At 41.5% G+C, this 25,260-nt stretch overlaps 1 protein-coding gene across 8 annotated transcripts in view; it reads right to left on the bottom strand.

Annotated features, from left to right (window-relative positions):
* Positions 1–25,260, bottom strand: part of CHRM3 (cholinergic receptor muscarinic 3) — a 251,612-nt gene that overhangs the window by 188,304 nt on the left and 38,048 nt on the right. Inside the window, exon 2 of one of the 8 annotated variants that reach the window (XR_010305585.1) lies at positions 1,501–1,821. The exons of the other annotated variants lie outside the window; for them this stretch is intronic. The gene's annotated coding sequence lies outside the window, so the exon portion shown is untranslated. Of the gene's footprint in view, positions 1–1,500; positions 1,822–25,260 lie in introns of those variants that run through there. 8 annotated transcript variants of the gene reach the window in all.

Raw genomic sequence — 25,260 nt, 5'->3', positions numbered from 1 at the left:
TGCCTTTCACAACCACAGCAATTTATGGTCACGGTTAAGTATTCTTAGACTAAAATTATGGGTAAAAACACTTCAAGCCTGGGAAAAGAAACAATCCTGTTTAGTGAAAATGTGTGTGTGTGCCTGACAAAGTACAGAGGTGCTCTATTCCATCCATATATCTCCAGATTTCTACCAATGCAGAACTACTTTCTTCAATGCTTGCTGAAAAAGAATGGCTTCCGAGTCTCAAAGGAAAAGCGAAATCTAAAGGTGTTTCACATTTGCAAGAAGTCCCACATACTACATTCATGGATTCATTATCTCACCAGCACTTTTACTATGACTTTGTACTTGGTTATTTGTAAAGTAGCAATTAAACAGAGCGAATCAGTTTTCACTCTCTCCTGAAAACACCTAGAGACACCAATGTTTGATATATACAGCTGTCAGCAGTACACAAAAGAGGGGGGTAGAGCCTTACAATCATATAATAACCAATGGAGCTTTCTGTGGTTTTACTATGTAATGCTGCATTTCCTATCTATTTTGTTTTTAATCATCCTGCCTAGTCCCTGCCTATTTCCCTCCCTTTTTCTGTTCTGTGTAATACATTATTCTTCTTTCTGCACAGATTTATGCCAGTAGACTTATCTCTGTGCTGCAATATGAGAATATTAGTAACAGGAAAATAATCTAATTTTGTCACAAGTTTCCTAATTACTCCACTGACAGGAATAAATCAGGCTACACCACGGTCACCCAAACCTGTTATTTTAACCTCTAATCACTCCATAACGAGACACTATCAATATCCCATACAGCAGAAGTTATTTGCTCACTTGCTAGACATTACAGGCTGAAGTCAGAAAGCAAGGTTTACCAAAGAGCTATAAACTACATCATACTTTCTGAAAATCTTCAGGAGTGACTCTTGGGCAGGGAACTACAAACAGCTATTACTTAACTTCCTTGAAATTCTCTTACTAGCTGGTGGCAGGGCTAGGGATGTAGACAGGCTTTTTATCTCTCTGGTGCCAATCAACCGGACTACACCAAACAGTGTTTTCAACTCCTCTGTAGTCATGGTTTCTTGTCATAGTACATATTACTGAGGCACATAAAGTAACCATAAAACTAAATAACACAACACATTACGTCTGCCACAACACAAAGTTAACTGTAAACAAAGAATCAGTGAGGTGCAGCATCTAAAAAAATCACTCTTTGTCAACCCACATAAGCAGCCAGACTTCTAAGACAGCTCCACAGACCTGCTTTGATTCTCAGCAAAGTTGATAGATAAAAAATAAGCTTTAAGGTAACTTCTTTTAAGCCCAACTTATTTTGAAGAGTTAAAATATTGTTCCCTGAGGGAAAAAGCAAACCACCAAAACCAGCAAACCAGAGCTGACAAAGATTGAGGTTCAAGCAAGTCAATCATAAAGCTAACAGCTTTGAACAGTCCCACAGGGAATGAGAGAATCAAAGCCACATGCAAATGAGTATGTGCCAACCTTTGAATTCGTTTTTCCTTAGCTTTGTTAACTTTATTGCATTTTTTCACCTTCATCAGCTTTGCTGTAACTGCTGTTTCATGAAATTAAGCACCAGTTGCAATGTTATCAACTTCACATTTTACTACCCAGAGCAAAGCACTCTTCTTTAAAGGCCCACTGGGCTCACATTTGTGATCCAGTGGGTTTTTTTTCCTGTGTCTTCTCTGACAAGAGATTGGTATAGAAATCTTCTAGAAGCTTTTTAGACTCTTAAAAACGTCCTGGCACTTGAACAATTGCCATCCTTCTGTCATTCAGGACACACGAACCAGCTTTGTCTGAACTGCAATGTGAAGGAAAGGACTCAATTACCAAGCCTTTCAAAGCAGTTATTAGTTAAAGCAAAGGCTAAACGCTAAACAGCATTACTACAGTACTCTACTACAGCAAGCAGATAGAAAATATGCCTTGCATTAACACCAACTAAATTCTTAACATTCTTTCAAAAATAAATGTTATTTTAAACACAGAAGAGCCTCTTAAAAGTAATTATGTGGGAATAAGAAAGTAATCCTGCTTGGGGCAAATGGATAGAAACATTTTCTGTAATATTTTTTTCCTGTTTGTTTTCTCCTCTCATTGAAATAATTTTACCAATGTCTGATGATCATTAGGACTTCAGTTCTCTCTCAGGTGGGTACATACATGAATTATGCTGTATACTATACCACAGGAACTGAAGAGCTATCTACAAGAGAGCTTTTCTTTCATGTTTTTCTGATAAAGATTAAGTGCTGCACATTAAAACAAGAACCCCAATATCAAGGTTGCTAAAGTACATGCCAAACCTGGCTTTAAAGACCACTTTTTTCCTGAGTATTTTGGCAGCTTTGGAACTTTTAGTAACATACATCCGAAGCTTCAGAATTTCAAGACTTTTCCTCTACCCCTCCAGAAGTAGTTCACTACAAAAACTTTCTCAATTGCACAAAATGGAAATCTTTACAGAAACTGTTCTCTTGAGAGAAAATAATGTCATGCCAAACTCATAAGCCAACCTGATTTCCACAGCCCTTCCCACCCACAATCCCCTTAAATTTAACATGAACTTTAATGAGTTATGGTAAAAATATTTTAAACTTATATATAGATGCAATCCATCATCTCTAGCTTAATTATCCATCACAGCTAGCTTAATTGGTAAGCCGTTACAAAGGTAGAAAGTTAAAGAGATTCAGCCGAAATATATACAGAAATGTCATGCAGAGCAGCAGTAAAGCAGAAGGGTGACATAAGTGATGATGCTCAGCAACAGGTTCCGGCACGAAAACATTTTATCCTGCTGATGGTATAACTCAAACTATCCAGCTGCATGAAAAGAGACAGAAGCTAAATGTCTAAAAAATGATGAAACTACTGAAACTGTAATAAAGATTTGCACTTAGAAGCATAAGATGCTGCTACATGCCATAAACCAGTGTGTCCTTAATAGAGAATTTGGAAAGACAGACTTATGATCTACCACCCTTTTAATGTCTGTTAGAGTCATTTCAAGCTGTTAGCATCTTCATCACGTGCTTTCCCAGAGGATGAACACAGAGCAGTGTTGCTGAGCCCCCGCATGCACAGCATTATAGTTACCAGTGCTTCCACGACAATCTCTAGGATGAAGAATTCTTTGATGTGATATTTACCCTCTCTACTACTTTGAGGAGAATTATTTTCTTGCTTTAAATCTCCTAATTGCTATCAAGCTAAAATATACAGCTTTTGCTCATTCCTTTATACATTGAAAAGACACTAACCTTCATTTAAACAGTGTTCATTTCTCTCCTGTTTCTGAGAGTTGCTTTGCATGTACAAAATTAGACTTCATGTCATTTGAGCCATTTAGAATCAGACAATCACAGAATCAACCAGGTTGGAAGAGACCTCCAAGATCATCCAGTCCAACCTAGCACCCAGCCCTAGCCACTCAACTAGACCATGGCACTAAGTGCCTCATCCAGGCTTTTCTTCAACACCTCCAGGGATGGCAACTCCACAACCTCCCTGGGCAGCCCATTCCAATGCCAATCACTCTCTCTGCCAACAACTTCCTCCTGACATCCAGCCTATACTTCTTCCTCGGCACAACTTGAGACTGTGTCCCCTTGTTCTACTGCTGGTTGTCTGGGAGAAGAGACCAACCCCCACCTGGCTACAACCTCCCTTCAGGTAGCTGTAGACAGCATTGAGGTCCCCCCTGAGCCTCCTCTTCTCCAGGCTAAATAACCCCAGCTCCCTCAGCCTCTCCTCATAGGGTTTGTGTTCCAGACCCTTCACCAGCTTTGTTGCCCTTCTCTGGACACATTCCAGTACCTCAACATCTCTCTTGAATTGAGGGGCCCAGAACTGGACACAGTGAATGACCCACAACCTTGCAATCAGAGCCACAAGTGAATTTCTCGTTGGTTTGATGGCATATCTGAGGAACCAAGAGCAAGGAACTAGTAATGATGATTTCTTTCTTCTCTTCATCCCTTTGCTGCTGTCTGCCTGAAGAAAGCTGGTGCTCCAGATGCTGTGTGGTTCCCAGACTCCTCCCTTCAAACTGGCAAAGTTCTCTCAGACCAGTTGTTTTAAACCAACATGGCTCAATCAACTTCCAGTTTCAAAAGATAAGTGTTCTTTGTTTGCAGAAGGTTTGTAACCAGGTTTAAGCTGTGAGCGTGTCTATGTGGTAGACTTCTCAGAAATCTTTCTCTGGCATTTTCTCAGGTGTTAAATAATAAAATTACAGAATTAAATAACACATCAAAGCTAGGAAGCAGTATTAAGATGAAAGGTAAAGAAGAAACGTGCTTTTAAGTTACATTTCTACAGAAATTTCACTAGGAAGCTAAATTCATGAGGCATTGCATACAAATGAAGTAGAATGGAGGGGGATGACCCTTGGTGTAACTTGCAGAAGTAGATGCCACTGAATGTAAATGCAGAAAAGGACCCAAAAAATAACCAGAAGTAGAGGAAAATGTTTAACTCAAAATAAACCAAAAGAACACTACTGCACAGTAGTACTGTTTTCAGGATTATTGTTTGACATTTTTGAACATATGGGAGAAGAGAGTATTGAACTCTTTCAGGAAGCTGCTGAGGAAGGAAATGCAGACAGCTCAACGTCTCCTTTCTATGTCTTGCTTTCCCAGCAGAATACAAGGTAGCCCGTTTCAGGCTGTCTCCCCAAGAGAGAGCAAGTTTACAGGCACTGAATGTGTAGCAGGATACAGGTGTAGATGAAAGAGTTCACTCAGCTTCTCGGTCAGCACATGACACCCCTTCTCAGATTTGCTTTCAAATAGCCCATGGCTTCACAGCCGATAGAGGTGTGCTAGCAAACTGCACTGAGGCAAGCCTTTACTTTCTGAAAGTGACCACATAATAAAAACAACCAACCACCCAAAACAACCCAGAATGTTAACTAAGAATTTGAAGTAAATGTACTTAAACTGAGTTTAACCATCCTGACATGGGATTTATTTGTTTTCCCTTGGCATTTACTTTAAAAACTGAAGGTAGAGGGTAAAGGTAACTTGCATGAGAAACTCTCAGAAACCTAAGCAGAGCTGAGTATCACCTGATTAAATTGCATACAGTTATCAACTTTGGAGATAAATACAGCTGAATCAGAAAAACCCTTTACAAAAAATTTATCTGGAAGGTAAAACCATTGGAAATTATGAAGCTGATGCATATTAAGACTGAAAATGACATGATACATTTTACAGAGTGCATCATGCTTGTCACATCTTTCCTCATATGCCTATCTTGCAAAGGAAATTAAATAGATCTATATGCAAAGAAGATACTGAGTATGATCACAGAATGGAAACAAAATGTAAACCAACTTCTTTGAGTATTATGCTATATTTTAGGATTTTAGAATGCTCAAAGACACAGGGGAAAAAAAAAACCCATACACATTAAAAAAGCCCAAACAACAAAATAAAACAAAACAACCCAAACAACAACAAACCCCAACACAAACAAACACAAAAAAACCCAACATACACCCACAGTTATCAATTATAACTAGTCTCAGTCTTCCAAACCAAAGATATCATCCCCTTGTTGGAGATGATACCTGGCAAGAATGTAGCATTCTCCATAGTCTCTGTATAAACTTCACCTGTTTTGGTGGCCAGAAGAAGAGCTTGAAACACCTGCTAGAATTCTGTATGATGTATGTACATGCCCCCCAAAATACTAGCCTTGGCATCACTGCTAGAGCATTCCAGAAGAGCAGAGCCAGATGTGAGTGTGGGTACCATATGACACCACATTTCTTGTGTGCTGCTGTTCACTGGATAGAGTTACTCTAGAAAACCTAGACTTCCTGAAGAAGAAAGGAAGTCCAGAGGAGGACCATGAAGATTATCAGAGGGCTGGGGCACCTCTCCCATAAGGACAGGCTATGAGAGCTGAATCTCTTCATACTGGAGAAGAGAAGGCTTTGAGGAGACCTTACAGAAGTACCTGAAGGGGGCCTACAGAAGGGCTGGAGAGGGATTATTTACAAGGTCTTGCAATGACAAGACAAGGAGGAATGGGTTTAAACTGGAAGAGGGGAGATTCAAACTGGATGGTTTGGGTTTTTTTCCCCACAGAATCAACCAGGTTGGAAGAGATCTCCAAGATCATCCAGTCCAACCTATCACCCAGCCCCATTAGGAAAGGGTTCTTTACAGTGAGGGTGGTGAAACACTGGAAGAGGTTGCCCAGGGACATTGTGGATGCTCCCTCCCTGGACATGTTCAAGGCCAGGTTGGATGAGGCCTTCAGCGACCTGTTCTACTGGGAGGTGTCCCTGCCTATGGCAAGGGGTTGGAACTGGATGATCTTTGAGGTCCCTTCCAACCTAAGCCATTCTATGATTGTATGAAATTTAGCAGAAAGAGAAATGAAACACAGAACAAACTATTCAAAGTGAAAAGATGAGGGTTTTCTTGACACAATGGTACAGAAAACAGTTCAAAGGGATAAGCAAATGGATGGCCCTATGGTAAAATGAGATAGTTGTTCTTGCCAAAGAAATTCCATGCATTTGAGAAGAAAAAAAATGACAGAAAACATGGAAGGTACAGATTGTGTTTACAGTAGCTGCTAAGACTTACAATAAGAGCTGCAGTATCTTTTAGTACTTAGCATTTATTGCGGATGGATAAGAAAACATTTAAAAACTTGATTTTATGAGAGTGATATTTCTTCAATTTACTATCTTAAATATAAAAAAAAAAATCCCACACAAAACCAAACAAAAACTCCTACAAACAATGACATATGGCTGAGATTTTTATCTTTCAAGAGAAAATATAACATCACCTAAAAAAGCACCATGTATGGCTTTCCAACCCATTTATGTTTTCAGAGAACAAAGAATGATCAGCTTTCTTTGGAAGAACATCTAAGAACATTTTCTGAAACAAGTCCCTTGATAAAGAGAAGGCAAGTAACAGTATTATAAACTGTGTAAGTGAAATATAACTTCAAGCCCAGTCCCTTCATATGCAATGTGCATGGAATAAGAAACCACAAATGATTAATGTGTCTACGTTCAGACTTAAGCTCACAGTTTCTACTAATGCCATAATACATCTGACCTAACTTCACTTTTACATGTCTGCACGGAATTGAAACAATACCAGATGGTTAGATGCATCATCATATTTGCACCCAGTTTCACATAGCATGTACACTCACAGAATGGCAGATTCATGCATGTACATCCAGTCTGACTTATCACCAGTTAGAGGTGTGTGTAATAACTCTTAACGACTACGCAATCAGTCCTCGTAGTCTATGTAAATAGCGCACGTGTTCTGGCACTATTTATCTTATAAATGCACTTTGGAGTAAGTAAAAGAAACCAATTTAGGCAAGAGAGAAAAGACAAAAAGGAAAAAAAAAAAAGAATAAAGAGAAGTAACTGTTCCCATTTTTGGCTGTGGTACCTCTTTCAGAATAAAAAACTGTGTCCGCCCCAGCTGTCCAAAGGAATGTATCCCCATGCTGCCGGCCAATTTTATGTTATTGTAGTCTAAATACTATGCTTCCTTCTTCCCCCCCCACCCCCTTCTTTTCTTTCTTCCTTTCTTTATAAGTTTCTGACAATCATTTGCCTTTAATCAGTTGCTCCTTTTTTTTCCTAGACATCTGCTGCCACGATGTTGCCACTACACTTCTAAATACGCAAGTTTGAAATAAGATTGCATAGTAATTTAAACATAATAATGACAATAGTAATTAGAGGAGTTGCCCAACTTGGGGTTGTCTCAGCTCTGAATGCAAGATGAATTCATCTATGTAGCTCAGTGCAAGACCCTGCCATAAGCAATGATGGACTTAGGTGTTCCAAAACTCATTGCCACTTTGTAGTGACAATTATCCTGCTTCACCAGAGTGCCGAGGAGCTGCAGTACTTTGTGTATGAGGTTGTTGACCAAAACACAGCCCCATAAACTGAGTAATATTTCTTAAGATTGGCAAACTCAGGCTCTGTTTTTCAAGTTCAGGTCATGTTTTTCAAGTGCATAAACTCTGGAACACAGTCCTGCCTTTGCACACCTTTAAAGTAGACTCAAATATAACACCCAGGACCTCAAAAAGTACTGCTTTTCTCCAGGCAGGGTCAGAAATCACCTGTAGCCATACAGATAGGATAGGAAACAAGCACTCTATCAGCCCTATCTATATTAGAGGTTGTCAGGAATCTTTAGAAGCCAAGAAAACTGAACTAGGGTCTGGCAGAACCTATGCCAGGATGGATAAAAAACAAGAATCCCTTGAATAGGAAAAAATTATGGTGAAAGCCAAAAAGAAAAATGGCAAACAAGAATCAAAGATTAGAAGGGCTGGGAGCAGAGGAGAGGCCTACAGTGGGGTCATATGGTGGAAGGAACCAGAGAGGGGTTACCTATCAACCCCTCCTCTCTAAGGGAAGAAGGATGAGGAATCTGTTCTCCTTGAATATCCAGGCTCCTCTTATCATCCCAGGAGACAAGAGACACCTGCCCAAATGTCCTTGGAACCACTCCTCCCACTTGTGTATTCTAAAAGCTCTTCTCTCCCTGCCCTACCACTTTGCAAAGAGTACAATAATGAGAACAGTATGACCTGCAGAAATTAAGAGGACTGCCAACTGTAATCAGCCTTTAAAAACACCTAAATTTCCTATAGCCTCACAGTGCCTGCTTCATCCAAGGGAGGAAATACCTTTCAGGCAGAGGAAGGAACCGAGCCCAAGTTACAGAACTCTTTTATAAAAAGACAACAATTACTTAATCTGCAGCAGTTTTCTTAACACATCCTTCCTCTTCTGTTGCTTTTTTTGTAACCAAAAAGGCAGTTATTCACATTAGTTTTATAAAAGCTCTTCTAAAATAGCAATGGCTTCCTTAAGGAGACAAGAACTTAGCTGTAGAATGGGGAGGACAAAAAGGTCAACTGCATGACACACAGTAAGCCTTCATTCTTTGCTTAATGCTAGATTGTGCATATAATATACCATCCAGATCTGGGATTTGTTTTCTGACCAGCTCTATCAGAAATATTCCCCCCATACTTCCAGGAATGATCATAAAATTCCTTTCATTACAATTAAAACAAGAGTAAGTTAAAATAAAAACCATAGATGTTAACTTAGAATAACAGAATCGTAGAATCAACCAGGTTGGAAGAGACCTCCAAGATCATGCAGTTCAACCTAGCACCCAGTCCTGTCCAACCAACTAGACCAGTCTTTTCTTGAACACTACAGGGATGGCAACTCCACCACCTCCCTGGGTAGCCCATTCCAATGGCAAATCACTCTCTCTGTGAACAACTTCCTCCTGACATCCAGCCCATACCTCTCCCAGCACAAACTGAGACTGTGTCCCCTTGTTCTGTTGCTGGTGGCCAGGAAGAAGAGACCAACCCCCACCTGGCTACAGTCTCCCTTCAGGTAATTGTAGACAGCAATGAGGTTACCTCTTAGCATCCTCTTCTCCAGGCTGCACACCCCCAGCTCCCTAAGCCTCTCCTCACAGGGCTGTGTCCCAGGCCTCTCACCAGCTTCATTGCCCTTCTCTGGACACATTCCAGTATCTCAACATCTCTCTTGAATTGAGGAGCCCAGAACTGGGCATGGCACTCAAGGTGTGGCCTGAGCAGTATTGAGCACAGGGGCAGAACAACTTCCCTTGTCCTACTGGCCACACGTGTAAGTATGTTCTTTTTGACTAAAAGTAAAACCAGCAAGGAAAGACTGTTAGAAGTCTTCTCCATGAAAAGTTACGGTTGCCAGCCATGACACAGTCTCTTTCAAATATCTGATTTAGTGCCAAGAGAAAAATATATCCAGAAAATAGAGTTTACTTCCAGAATGTCATTTAACAGTAATACTTTAATAAGGACCATAACATACACAACCACCTACAGTCATCCATTCTTCTGACAGCACTAGACCTTTGTCAGAGAAATATAATAGTTGCCAAGTACATTCCATTATAGAGAAAAATCACATCTACTTTTTATTTACTCATATAAGTGTACCTATTTGGAGTAATAAAAAGATAATTTGGGACATAACAGTATATATAAAAAAAAAAATCTTTACTGACTTACAGGAGAGAAGAAGAAAATAAGAGTCTCTTACTTTTCAAGCTATTGAAATTCCTGAATTGCAAAAGGCAATCTTTGGAATTTACTAGAGGAAAAAAAAAATCCAAATCTAATCCCTTCTGTCTTCCTTTCAAGATCTCAAATCCACCCTTCACAGAAAATATCCAGTTGGAAGAGACCTCAAAGATTATCTAGTCCAACCTTTGACCCAGCACCGAAGGGTCAATATTAAATCATGTCCCTAAGCACCACACACTGCTTAAACATCTCCAGGGACAGTGGCACCACCAGTGCCCTGGGCAGAGCATTCAAATGTTTGATAATACTCTCTGTGAAGTATTTCCTAGCATCCAACCTGAACCTCCCCTAGTGCAGCTTGTAACCACTTCTAGTCCTGCCACTTGACACCAAGGAGAAGAGGCTGCCTCCTTCTCACTCCAATGTCCCTTCAGGAAGAGAGTGATGAGGTCTCTCCTCAGCCCCCTCTTCCCCAGACTGAACCACCCCAGCTCCCTCAGCCACTCCTCACTGGCCATATGCTCCAGGCCCTTCACCAGCCTCACTGCCCTTCTCTGAACACACTCCAGAACCTCAATGTCCTTCCTGTAGTGAAGGGCTCAGAACAGAACACAGTATTCAAGGTGTGGCTCACCAGTGCTGAGTACAGGAGGATGAGCACCTCCCTGTTCCAGCTGGCCACCGTGTTTCTAATACAAGCCAGGATGCCACTGGCTTTCTTGGCCACCTGGGCACACTGCTGACTCACATTTAATCAACTGTCAACCAGAACCCCCCAGGTCCCTTTCAGAACTGCAGCTTTCCAAGCACACATCACTAAGTCTGCAGCTTGCTATGGGGTTGTTGTGACCCAGGTTGAGGAGCTGGCACTTGGCCTTGTTAAATATCGTACAATTAGCCTTGGCCCATTGGTCTAACCTGTCTGGGTCCCACTGAAAAGCCTCTAGCATTCTTCCACCAGAAGAGAAGGAATGCCATGAGCAGTCAAGGGTTCTGGCCCATAGGAGCAAGCAAGGTAAATCCAGTGCGTTGAGAAAAGGCACAGCACAGAAGCTAAAGAGAATACACATACAAGAACGAACCTCCCTGCTGAGATACAGCCTCCTGAGGTAAAACACAACATTTACAAGTGTGTCCTTCGCAGAGGCCTCAGCTCCTTCCTGTACTTTAACTGGGAAGACAGCTGGTTCAACATATGCTGTCGCACTGGTTATTGTCTTTCCTCCTTTAGGAACCAGCTCACCAGCACACGCGCAGGCAGGAATCAGACACTCTTACGGTAGAGACCTAAAAGATGCCATCTACCCTCCTGGCTCCGTTTTCTCTCTGTAAACTAGAAGATAGTATCTCTTATGTGAACATTATCAAGACTTCAATGTCTGTCATGGACAATGGCAGTGGAATTCAAGACTTATGGATAACTGTGATTATACTTTGTATCATCAGAAAACAATCCTACAAGTACAGAAGAACAGTGAGGAAGCATCAGGATTAGCTACCAACAAATACAACACTGACCTGTTTTGCTTCCTAAGTTCAGACAGCACAAGCCACACTTGACTGCTTCATTACATAGGAGTGCATAATAAAGCTGTAAAACTAAATGAATTACCAACACAGACTAATAATTTTACATTTACCTAAGATGATGTCAATCAAACAAGACTACTGCACTGCAAAATAAACTTAGTAATTAATGTTAAGCAATTTATTTCATACTGTAAGAATGTGTCTACATTTTCTATCTGTAGAATAACAGAATCATAGAATCAACCAGATTGGAAGAGACCTCCAGATCATCCAGGCCAACCTAGCACCCAACCCTGTCCAATCAAGTAGACCATGGCACTAAGTGCCTCATCCAGGCTTTTCTTGAACACCTCCAAGGACAGCAACTCCACCACCTCCCTGGGCAGCCCATTCCAATGCCAATCACTCTCTCTGGCAACAACTTCCTCCTAACATCCAGCCTAGACTTCCCCCAGCATAACTTGAGACTGTGTCCCCTTGTTCTGTTGCTGGTTGCCTGGGAGAAAAGATCAACCCCCATCTGGCTACAGCCTCCCTTCAAGTAGTTGTAGACAGCAATGAGGTCCTCCCTGAGCCTCCTCTTCTCCAGGCTAAACACCCCCAGCTCCCTCAGCCTCTCCTCATAGGGTTTGTGTTCCAGGCCCCTCACCAGCTTTGTCACACTTCTTCTAGCCCAGAACTGGGCACACTACTCAAGATGTAGCCTCACCAGCACTGAGCGCAGCACTGTATTGTATTATAAGTCCTGAGCAAATGTGAAGCAATGCAAATATTAACAAGCCATATAATGACCAAAGTAAGTTAGCAAGTTTAACACAATTTAAAGATGCAATGAAAACAGATTAATACATAGCGGAAATGAAGGAGAGATTGATGAAAATGCTCATTTTCATGGTTCTGGGAATTTGTATGGTGGGATGATTTGTACCTGTATTTCTCCTCAGGAAGAGTTTAGCTTAACATTTCCTTTTCATTTCAAATGATGCCCAGAAATACATCAAGGCAAATTTCATGTGACAAGATAAACATTAGTGACATGCTCAGAAATCTTTTACACACTTCAGCCTTGACCTGCAGTATCCCTGACACCCAAACTCATTCAAGCATAAAAGGACAATTATTCTGCATTATGCTTTGCTATGGGACAGAAATTCAAGAAGAGACTACACTAAGAGTACCCAAATATTTTTAATTCTGCCTTACAATGGACTTGAATACAGATTTTAAACTCAACAGATTCAGTATATGGATATGCTCTTTCAGCAAAACTCCCAAATGGCAGCAAAAAGGACAATGATAAAGTTATTTTAGAATTGCAAAATCAAATAAGATTTGTATTGTTTATAGATATAAAATGATATCCTAGAACACTCTGGGAATTAATGATGAGCACTCAGAAAGGAAGGAGCTTTGTGAAAGATGCATAATGAATTTGATCATGGTGCCTTAAAACTAAACAAATGAAGAATCTAGAAGAAGTCTGTATTAAAATGACAGAGGAAAGCATGAAGGAAGAGCATGGATTACAGATATAGAAAAGAAATACATTCAGGTGTGAAGAAATAAAACTAAGAAAAGCAGTGGTGACACTCAAAGACATCAGAAGCCCTGAAGAGATACAGAAAGGAGAGAAAAGAGCAGTTTGTGGGATCAAACATTTTCAACCCATGAAACAGGTGCATTATAGAAACAGAAAATGAAAGAACAGGTTTAACAGTAGGCCTATTCCTTAAAGCCCACTACTTGAAAGTTATGTGGTTATCTGCTTGCACAGACACATTACTGGTTCTTGTAAGAACTATTCTGCAAGAATCAAAGTAAACCAAAAAAAGCTGCATGGAAACTAGACTTCTTCTCTTCTTCCACAAACTTCAGACTTGACCTTTAACTAGTTAAAGAGGAAAGAGATAAACAACAAGGTGACGTATTTGTGAGTTAATGAAACACACCAGGAAAATTATCCAACTTGTTCCTCAAAAATCTGTGAAATGCAATGTAAAAAACCACATAAAAATGATAAGATGTCATCCAGTTTGCCTTCATGCAGATGTGAAAGAGGATGTGCTTGTGCATACTTTTATCCTTGAGATAAAGGAAGGCAACTGGTACAGCATATGCTGTCACACTGTTTATAGTATTTCCTCCTCCTCAGCTCACCAGCATACATAGAAGTGGGAATCAGATCAACTTGATGTCTAAGATTAAAACTAATTCTGCCACACAAGACCAAATAAATCAAGTGGTTTATTTATAATAATAATTTAAAATTTAGGGTCTGGAACACAAACCCTATGAGGAGAGGCTGAGGGAGCTGGGGGTGTGCAGCCTGGAGAAGAGGAGGCTCAGGGAGGACCTCATTGCTGTCTACAACTACTTGAAGGGAGGCTGTAGCCAGGTGGGGGTTGATCTTTTCTCCCAGGCAACCAGCAACAGAACAAGGGGACACAGTCTCAAGTTGTGCCAGGAGAAGTCTAGGCTGGATGTTAGGAGGAAGTTGTTGGCAGAGAGAGTGATTGGCATTGGAATGGGCTGCCCAGGGAGGTGGTGGAGTTGCTGTCCCTGGAGGTGTTGAAGAAAAGACTGGATGAGGCATTTAGTGCCATGGTCTAGTTGAGTGGCTAGGGCTGGGTGCTAGGTTGGACTGGATGATCTGGAGAACTTCCTCCATTTGGAGAGCATCTTCCTGTAATCACGATTTAGACATCTCTTAGGTCAAATAAACATGTACACTAAGAATCTTCCATTCTCCAAAATTAATTTCTTCAATACTTTATACAACACAACTCAGATTAAAGTCATTTTCAGTAATGCCAGGAGCCTTGGCATGCACAACAGAGAAGTCATGTTAAATGCCATGCTCACTTACTGTAATTTCACCTCACTATGAAAGATGCACCTACAAAGAAGAGCCTCAGAAGTAGTTGTCTTTAACTCAAAGGGAATTTAAAACTTACTTTGCAACTTCCCACAGCTGTACTGCTGAGATACAGCTATTGTTCATTCAGGAGGTTTAGTACTCATGTCTTTTTTTTTTTTTTTTTAAGAGCTGTTAACTCAGTAAGAGTTTCATTATTTTCTGTGGACTGGATGGAAAAAAAACCACATCAAACCAATGTTGTTCAAATAAAAAAAAAAAGTATGGGCTGATCACAACTGAGAAAGTGCAGAGCTCTGAAAGCAAGACATCTGGTTCCTGAGACTGACCCACTCATTCAGATTAAAAATAAAGAGAAGATTATGGGAAAGCTGGTCCCTGATTCAACAGCTATACATATAGCTTTATATAGTCTAGTTATCCTAGCAAAGCTAATGGAATTACCCACTCAAAAATGATCTGTGTGGTCGCAGATGATGCCAAAGGAGAGACTGGAGGTGACCTTAGGGAAGCAAAGCACGGCAAAGCACTTCAGGGGGTCAGGTAGCACAGTTTGCATTGAGAAGTTCCATAAGCCCCCTGTTTCAGAAAAGCAGCAGATTTAATCAGTTTACCTCTGACTTCCCTGTTTTCAGACAAGCAATAAACCTCATCAGTGCAATGTTTACTTCTAATATCACCTAACAAATGGCCTAAGCAGCCTCACTGAGGGATAAACAGCAGCAGAGGTTTGAAAAGGAACAGATGGAGAAAGAAGTTGTCAAGCAACTCCAAGAATCCTTTCCTTGAGAGAACCAACAAGATGCAGGCACTAATTTTCTGTATTTTTCAGCATCTATCAAACCATGACTTACTAATGATGGGTACTTCTTGCACACTTTTTTTCCTCCTGATGAACAGCAAAATACATGTGAACAACTTGAAGTACTAAGCTGTTAGCAATTGCTTTTAACAAAAAAAGTTAAAAGCAGTTTACCAGGAAAATAAACATTGGAAAGGAAATTAGCCAGAATGCCATTGCTAAATTATTCAAGGTTGCAGAATTTATCATTACTATTCCTGTTTCTATTATGGTGATGTTTCTATATGTTGGGAAAAAAAAAATATACAACAGAAATAAGACAGTTTGGAAATATTTAAATAACTTGCATATTTACTGAAACAATTATTCCTTCATATTCTGGACAAATGGTTTCACTCCCATTGGTTAAAATAGCTAAAAATTAAATTCAAAACTAGCTGCTGTTGAAAATGAAACAAAATATCAAGCTACATTCTCTCGTGGAATATGCACTTCAACAAAGTTCAACTGAGTCTTAGGAAACCATCAAACATTTTGTTGAACTACAATAAAAGTTCTGTGGTATAGGCTGGATGTTAGGAGGAAGTTGTTGGCAGAGAGAGTGATTTGCCATTGGAATGGGCTGCCCAGGGAGGTGGTGGAGGCACCGTCCCTGGAGGTGTTCAAGAAAAGACTGGATGAGACACTTAGTGCCATGGTCTAGTTGACTGGCTAGGGCTGGGTGCTAGGTTGGACTCAATGATCTTGGAGGTCTCTTCCAACCTGGTTGATTCTATGATTCTATTAGAAGAAGGAACTACATTGAATCAGGTGAGGCTGATATTAATTTTTGTGTTTTGTTTAGCAAACTTGAAATTTATCAATAAAAATGTGAAGAATTAGAACATTTCCCATCGTGAAAATAATTAAACTGCTCTCAAGAGAATGGAGGCAGCAGAATCAACAAGAGGAATGGAGTACTTCTCAAGGAAAACATGGAATTGTCAAACTGCTTTCAACCACTGAAATTCTATTAGCTGAAACTGACTCATCAAGCTGATGTCAAACAGGGCCATCACTTGCAATTCCCTTAATCCAGAGAGAAACTTCATTAATTCAAATGTTGCTATTTTACTGATTTTGCTCATTCTATTATAATTTGCAACTACCAGACTGCAGGCATAGAAAAGCTCTACTCCTGCTTATGCTGCCTGTTCAGTTGCTGGCCACTACTTTATATTATTACAAAACATTCACTTATTTGGCTTCCCACTCTTGAATGTGCTTCTTTTGAATTTGTTTTATTTAGAACAGACTAAGAAAAAAAAGCATTTTAAAAAAACTGTTAATTGTCTACTCTGATACTTAAAAGCTTAGGAGCCTCTCAGTGACCAACATTAAGTGATATGTTACTCTGATCTTCTTATGTGCTACCTCATTTACTAGTAAATTGGTTAACAGATTGAGTTGATAAACTGAGAGGCACTGTATCCTATATTCTAATTCTAAGCAGCATCCTTCAATGTGCATCTTCATGGCTAACTTCTCAGCTTACAAGTTACGATGTGGAGAGACCTTAACCACCTAGAGATTGGAGGGCTGCCCTGGGAACTGTGTGGATGCATGGTCACTTGCCACCTGCTTTTGTGGGTGAGAACTGGGAGCTGAATGCAGTGAGGAGGAGGAGGAACCTTGCACAGCTGTCATGGAGCTGTATTTTTGCTTTCCTGCTGCTCCCATTGTTGGAGAAAGGAGCCCTGGAGCAGGGGAGGAGCAGTGGTGCCACGCTGGTGGTGGATCTCTCTCCACTCATCTCCTGGGAGATCCAGCAGAGCACAGAGAAATCCACAAAAGGATTAGAACTGTTTACAGATAGAGGTTCCCTCCCTGATGCCGTGTGAGGGGTTAAATGTGTCACCCATACTAAAGCCAACGAAGCACCCCGGAGATGTTCAATAAAAGTCTGGATGAGGCACTTAGTGGCATGGCCTAGCTAACTGGATAGAGCTGGGATATAGGTTGGACTGGATGATCTTGGAGGTCTCTTCCAACCTGGTTGATTCTATGATTCTATGATGTCAGTTTTACCCAGGCTGTATTTTCCCAAATATTGTCAAAGATTCAGCAGTTTAATAAAACAAAAGGAGGAGCAGATTTTAAAACAAAAGGAATTTGAAAGATGGTGTTCAAGACTCACACCTTGCCTTATTGCTGGCCTGCTTCTTGTGATGGTTTGGGCATTAACCCGCCCCCCCACACTTTTGAATTTGCCCTGGCTAACTCAGAAGGCCTCCAGGAATATAAATGAAGCTATTTATTCTACAGCAGCAAATATGCAAGCAGCTATTTACAGTATATACAGTTATAGACAGAAATCATAGAATCAACCAGATTGGAAGAGACCTCCAAGATCATTCAGGCCAACCTAGCACCCAGCCCTAGCCAATCAACTAGACCATGGCACTAAGTGCCTCATCCAGGCTTTTCTTGAAGACCCCCAGGGACGGTGCCTCCACCACCTCCCTGGGCAGCCCATTCCAATGCCAATCACTCTCTCTGTCAACAACTTCCTCCTAACATCCAGCCTATACCCACCCCGGGCACAACTTGAGACTGTGTCCCCTTGTTCTATTGCTGGTTGCCTGGGAGAAGAGACCAACTCCCACCTGGCTACAACCTCCCTTCAGGTATCCCAGTATCATCAGGGTTGGAAGAGACCTCACAGATCATCAAGTCCAACCCTTTACCACAGAGATCAAGGCTAGACCATGGCACCAAGTGCCACATCCAACCTTGCCTTGAACAGCCACAGGTAGTTGTAGACAGCAATGAGGTCACCCCTGAGCCTCCTCTTCTCCAGGCTAAACACCCCCAGCTCCCTCAGCCTCTCCTCATAGGGTTTGTGTTCCAGGCCCTTCACCAGCTTTGTTGCCCTGCTCTGGACATGCTCCAGTACCTCAACATCTCTCTTGAATTGAGGAGCCCAGAACTGGACACAGCACTCAAGGTGTGGTGTGACCAGTGCTGAGTACAGGGGCAGAATAACCTCCCTTGACCTACTGGCCACACTGTTCCTGATGCAGGCCAGGATGCCATTGGCTCTCTTGGCCACCTGGGCACACTGCTGGCTCACCTTCAGCCTACTATCGATCAGTACCCCCAGGTCCCATTTCTCCTGGCTGCTCTCCAGCCACTCAGTCCCCAGCCTGTAGCGCTGCTTGGGGTTGTTGTGGCCAAAGTGCAGAACCCTGCACTTGGCCTTGTTAAATCTCATCGTGAGTACATATGCTTCTCCTGATGTGTTTAAGGAGGTAGCCAGACTATGTAGGAGAAAAATTAGAGAGGCTAAGGCTCAGCTAGAACTTAGGCTGGCCACTTCCGTGAAAGTTAACAAAAAACACTTTATCAATGCTAAAAGGAAGGGCAAGAAGACCCTCCACTCCTTACTGGACCAGGAGGGGAACACTATAACTGATGATGAAGCAAAGGCAGAGGTCCTGAATGCCTTCTTTGCCTCAGTTTTCAACAGTAAGGAGAGAGGAGGAGGAGGCAAATGGCCTCTTAAACTGGGGGATGGGGTCGGGGAGCAGTGTGTTCCCCTGGAAATTCATGAGGAATTAGTTCAGGACCTGCTGAGCCATCTGGACACCCACAAGTCCATGGGACCAGATGGGATCCATCCCAGGGTGCTGAGAGAGCTGGCAGCTGAGCTGGCCAAGCCACTCTCCATCATTTTCCAGCAGTCCTGGCTCACCGGAGAGGTTCCAGGAGACTGGAAAATGGCCAACGTGGTCCCCATCCACAAAAAGGGTCGGATGGAGGAACCTGGGAACTACAGACCCGTCAGCCTGACCTCAGTGCCAGGGAAACTGATGGAGCAGGTTCTCTTGGGGCCAATAACTGCGCACCTGAGGGATGGCAAAGATCTCAGGTCCAGCCAGCATGGGTTTAGGAAGGGCAGATCCTGCCTTTCTAACCTGATCTCCTTCTATGATCAGGTGACCCGCTTGGTGGATGTGGGGAGGCCTGTGGATGTGGTCTATCTGGACTTCAGCAAGGCCTTTGACACTGTCCCCCACAGCAAACTGCTGGCTAAGCTGTCAGCCCGCGGCTTGGATGGCAACACTCTGTGCTGGGTTAGGAACTGGCTGGAGGGCCGGACCCAGAGAGTGGTGGTGAATGGTGCCACATCCAGCTGGCGGCCAGTCACTAGTGGTGTCCCTCAGGGATCAGTGCTGGGCCCCATCCTCTTTAACATCTTCATAGATGATCTGGATGAGGGCATCGAGTCAGTCATCAGCAAGTTTGCAGATGACACTAAGCTGGGGGCAGATGTGACTGAGCTGGAGGGCAGAAGGGCTCTGCAGCGGGACCTTGACCGCCTGCACAGATGGGCAGAGGCCAATGGGATGGGGTTCAATAGCTCCAAGTGCAGGGTGCTGCACTTTGGCCACAACAACCCCATGCAGAGATACAGGCTGGGGTTGGAGTGGCTGGAGAGCAGCCAGACAGAGAGGGATCTGGGGGTACTGATTGATACCCGCCTGAACATGAGCCAGCAGTGTGCCCAGGTGGCCAGGAGAGCCAGTGGCATCCTGGCTTGTATCAGGAGTGGTGTGGTCAGCAGGAGCAGGGAGGTCATTCTGCCCCTGTACTCTGCACTGGTCAGACCACACCTCGAGTACTGCGTTCAGTTCTGGGCCCCCCAGTTTAGGAAGGACATTGAGATGCTTGAGCGTGTCCAGAGAAGGGCGACGAGGCTGGTGAGAGGCCTTGAGCACAGCCCTACGAGGAGAGGCTTAGGGAGCTGGGGTTGTTTAGCCTGGAGAAGAGGAGGCTCAGGGGTGACCTTATTGCTGTCTACAACTACCTGAGGGGTGGTTGTGGCCAGGAGGAGGTTGCTCTCTTCTCTCAGGTGGCCAGCTCCAGAACAAGAGGACACAGCCTCAGGCTGCGCCAGGGGAAATTTCGGCTCGAGGTGAGGAGAAAGTTCTTCACTGAGAGAGTCATTGGGCACTGGAATGGGCTGCCTGGGGAGGTGGTGGAGTCGTCGTCCCTGGAGCTGTTCAAGGCAAGGTTGGATGTGGCACTTGGTGCCATGGTCTAGCCTTGGGCACTGTGGTAAAGGGTTGGACTTGATGATCTGTGAGGTCTCTTCCAACCTTGGTGATACTGTGATACTGTGATACTGTGAGTTAATGCTATGACTCTATAAGCATAGTTAGAATTTTCCTGGTTTTGCATTCCTATTTTATAAACTCTGATTGTTTAAACTGTTTAATTTTGTGCAACTACTTCCTGTCAACCAAAAATCCAAAGAATCTCAGGGAATTTTCCTGATTTTAAAATAATAATAAAAATAATAGTCCATCACAAATTAATATTCATAATTCATAACCACTTATTCATTTCCACAGCAATGATGAACCACATTGGTCTTGGTGCTTGACTTGCCAAAAATCTCTTTAAGCTAATCACTTCCTCCTACACTTGAATATGGGCATGGTTCAATTATCCACTGTGGAAAAGTATATGCCAGCGTGGTGATTTCTAACTCTACAGGCCAATTGGAATGGTCCCCCGTGTATAAACTGTATGTAAATGGAGGAAGGGAGGGGTAATGAGAAAATGCAACTATCTAGCCTCATGGCTAGATTAGTCACTTGGGAAATGAGACATCTGGTTCCAGTCCTTGCTCCTTGAATGTTTAGTTTTGTATACAAAGCAGCACAACAGACCTTATTTCTGAGTTATTTCTAGCCTGGTTAACAGAGCATTTTTCTTCAGAGAGAAGAGCTGTGTGTTCCAGTGCCCTTAGACAAAAATGCCAGTTAAATGTGAGTTTACTACATCTAGCATGGCTGCCCCCATCACTGGAGTAATAGTTTAGCACATCATCAACAGCAGTATACAAATGCTTTCCTTCTTCCCATTTCCCCATTTTAATAATACATATTATTTCTAAAGTTGCAAACAAACAAACCATAGGGCTGGGTGCTAGGTTGGACTGGATGATGTTGGAGGTCTCTTCCAACCTGCTTGATTCTATAAACAAACAGAACAAACCCCTAGTTGTCCTGCTTCAGATGGATGCCATATTTGACATGTTTTTCTAGTTTAAAACTTGACTTCTTCCCAACTGGGTGGGTTTGTTTCATTAACTAAAAAGTGTCATTATACAGCTTTGATATTTGCTTACTCATTTTGTTGAATGCTCAGTGGACTCAATGCAAAGGATGTACAGAAGGGACCCGTGCTCCCTGAACACTACCCTGTCTCCCTTTAGCCTGTGTATCTAAAACACACCTTTCCAAGCAACATTTTTTAATCCTGTCCTTACTGCAAGGCTAGCCTTGCACCTAGACATCAAAGCCTATCTGCCAGCTGTTTACACAGGTCACAGCAATGAACACAGGAAGCTGTCCCATATGCAAACTGAAATTTCCTAGCAGGTAGGTGCAAAGAAAAAATAAGATATATTTATGTAAAATAACAAGAGTATATGTTGTTGTATCAGGTTAGAAATGCATGGTAAATAGTTCAGTCTAACATTAGATGAAGCATGAAAATAGTACACCAGGACACTTGATAGGATTAAAAAATAAAGCCATTATGAACAGACCAGATATGTCAGCAAATCAATTTCTAAAAGACTGGTATGTAGTATGCAGACAGCATCATCCTTCAGTTATGCAATTACTATTTTATGTACAATAAATACTTCCAGTCAAGCCTAATTCAGCTTCAAAAACTAGCACAGTGAAAACCACTTTACTTCAGTCAATAAGAAATGAGTATTTAGGTAAAGTTTCCTCAAGAAACATTCAATCACAGTTCAAAAAATTCTAAGTGTCCTAAGATTCTGGCAGTCAAATCTCAATACAATTTACAGGCATTTGTCACTGAACTCTGAAGCATCCATTTGTAAATGCAGGGACAGCAGCAGCCCAATGCCTTCAGGAGTGGTGCAGCCACCCACAGTTCCTCCCAGCACTTCGATGATGATTGCACACACACGAAGCACCTTCCTGAAAGCTGTTTCATATGATCAACTGAGGAGAAAAGGTATTTTTTAAGAACTATGGAAAGTAAACAGGTGACCTGTCTAGCCCAACATTCACAGTGGTGATACATAAAGAGGAAAGTGTCTTACAACATCAGATATATTTATAGATACAATTTCAGGCAATGAAGTCTTCTGAAGATTTTGAATGCACGTTCACTTTTAACACTCACTTATCTTTTTCAACAGTTGTATTACACACTGCATAATTTCCACAAAGTCAGATTAAGATTAAAAAGAAGTTATCACTCGCCCAGACAGGAATCAATGACAATACCTAAAAGACTGCTCAAACCACAAAGAAAGTTTCTTCTTCTGGTACCTGTATGTGATTCAAATGCAGTCCACACAGTATTTCTGTTTGCTTGTTAACCAAAATGATAAAAACTGTCCCCCCAGCCTCCTGCCAGCAGATATGTACAAAGGATGTCTCTGCTGAACTGCTACCACAGGAGCAATCTTTGAGTTAGTCATATGAAAATACATAAAACTCCTGCAAAGGTTAACACTTTTGTTATTTATAGCTTCTCCCTGTCTACTTCCCAGTTTAGAACATGCATGCCTCAGTCCCTCTATATTCTGCCTCTGCACAGGAAAGGAGCACCTTGGGCTATCAACATGCTCTATAGGACATAAGGGTCCTCATAATTACTTAATATACAGGGAGAAATTGAAAAGCAGTGGTAAGATCCCTGGAGGAACTCAATTTGAAATAAAACTTGAATATTATGCAACAGGACTATACAATAACCATATTAATATCTCATAAAGTATAAAAACATTGAGTACTTGATGCATTCTAATTCTGCCTATACAAGGATAACTGAAGATTGGAGATGTGGTAGGAAATTGCTACAGACAGGCCAAAGAAACAAAAACTGAGCAAGGTGATGGAAGAATGTGCTTTAAATAATAATGAAAAACCCCACACCAAAACCATCCAGCATGTGTGCATAGACATACTCTACTAGGCTACAGGAAATCATATTCTGAAGTCATCCCAGTACAAGAAAACTTCTCATGTAGGTATTGATGGTTTAATATCAATAATTAAATGAAGAAAAATTATGTAGGTGTTTTTTCCTGCCCTTTAAAGTCTCTAATAGGATAAATATCAGAAAGTAAGCAGTGAAAGAAAAACCTATACAGATGTATGTGTCCAAGTACATAGGAGAATTCTGAAATAGATGGGAGACGCCCCAGATAAGAGTGTATCTGTGTTTTCACATTGATGACACCAACTGCAGTTCAACTTTTTGTCATAACAGGGGAAAAAAATCAAGAAAAACAAAGTCATCAATAAATCTACAAAATGTGTTCCCATTCAGAATCACTGACAGCAAACTTGAGTTTGTCCAGCAGCTTTTAAGGAGAGAGAACACAACTGTTCTTGTTTTATTCTATAATGAAAATACCCAGCTCTTAGTGCAAGGTCCACTTGGAGAATTCTGAACCTATATTTAGGTGATAAACACCTAAGAGCCATTATTACTGCCTAATTGTAGTTACCTGATATTACTCAAGACAGCCTAAAGCAAGTGAGACATTACCCCAGGGCTTTTGGAGATGGCCTGGACCACAAATAGCCCTGTGCAGGGGCCACTCCATGTTCTGTAAGGAGTTCATGGAGAGGCAAGCTTGCTAATGACAGACTGGCCCAACACCAGAAAGCTAATTTCTCTGCATGACTTTTACAATGGCTCCTTCTATGTTTATCAGATTCAGAGCTTTTTGCAAGCACTGATAAATGCATGAAGTCTTCCTACAAGATTTATTAACATTTTGCCAAACAGCAATGAAGTATCGAGTTCTGCTCTCAGTTATGTGTTCTACTGGCAGAGAAACTGCAAAGAGAGATCAGGTAGTATCAATTTATATTGGAACGAGGGTTTACAGAGCTGCAGATACATTGCACAAATCATTTCAGCTCACCTTCACCAGAAACAGCAAAGGAACAGCATTCCCTAATGAAAACTGAGATTAGCAGCAACTGCTTTCAGATAATGTGTAATCTCCCAGACAAATTACCATTGTGTCCAAGTCAGAATGCTAAAAATTAGCTTCTTCCTCCATACATAGCAGTTGTAAAAAGAAGAAAATATTTCTTTTAAAGCCAATTAATGGTATCACTGCAGTAATCAAATATCTTACTTCCAAAGTGCTTTCAAACAAAGCAGATCAATTAGGTCAGAAAAGTTTGAATTGCTTTTCAGAAATATCTAAGCTTCCCCACTAAATTCTTTGCAAGTTTTTGCTGCATTGAAACATTTTGCTACATTTCTTTTTAAAAGAAAAAAAACTAAAAAAGAACCCAAAAAACCCCAAACCACAAGATCAGCATTTAAGCATTGAGTATAGAGTTGAAAAAAAATCAAACAAAATTAAAAAGCAAGACCAATGCTGCAGAAAAGAATATGAAAAATAAGAGAAGGAAAAATGCAAGATAATAGTTACTGGAAGTATATTTTAACACTGATCTGCTAGAGGGCACAAGAGTAATGCCCCTTCCTGCTCCCACTCCCTCAACTACTTAAAGCTATAGTAATATCTAGAGATTTTTCAAACACCAACACTTAGTCTCTAAGAGTGATAGTCTTACCCACTCTGCTGTTTTCTACAAGCATTAAACCAAACCTGAACACTGGAGGAAATTCTTTTAAAGCAGACTGAACTGCACGCAACCTTGAAACTGATAGCATCACACCACCGATACATAACACAAAGTAGTAACCAAGAAATGCATCCATCTGAGAAGAACACAAAAAGCAAAGTTTGGATTGCAGCACAGCCATCTGAGCATAGCAAAGCTGGCATTTCTCTTGTGCTCTTATATATATAAGAAATAAAAGTAGAATAGAATAGAATCAACCAGGTT

This window comes from Pogoniulus pusillus, chromosome 18 (assembly GCF_015220805.1).
Source record: "Pogoniulus pusillus isolate bPogPus1 chromosome 18, bPogPus1.pri, whole genome shotgun sequence".
NCBI classification, from domain to species: domain Eukaryota; kingdom Metazoa; phylum Chordata; class Aves; order Piciformes; family Lybiidae; genus Pogoniulus; species Pogoniulus pusillus.
The sequence above is the reverse complement of the archived record's forward strand: the minus strand, read 5'-3'. Positions and strand labels throughout refer to the sequence as shown.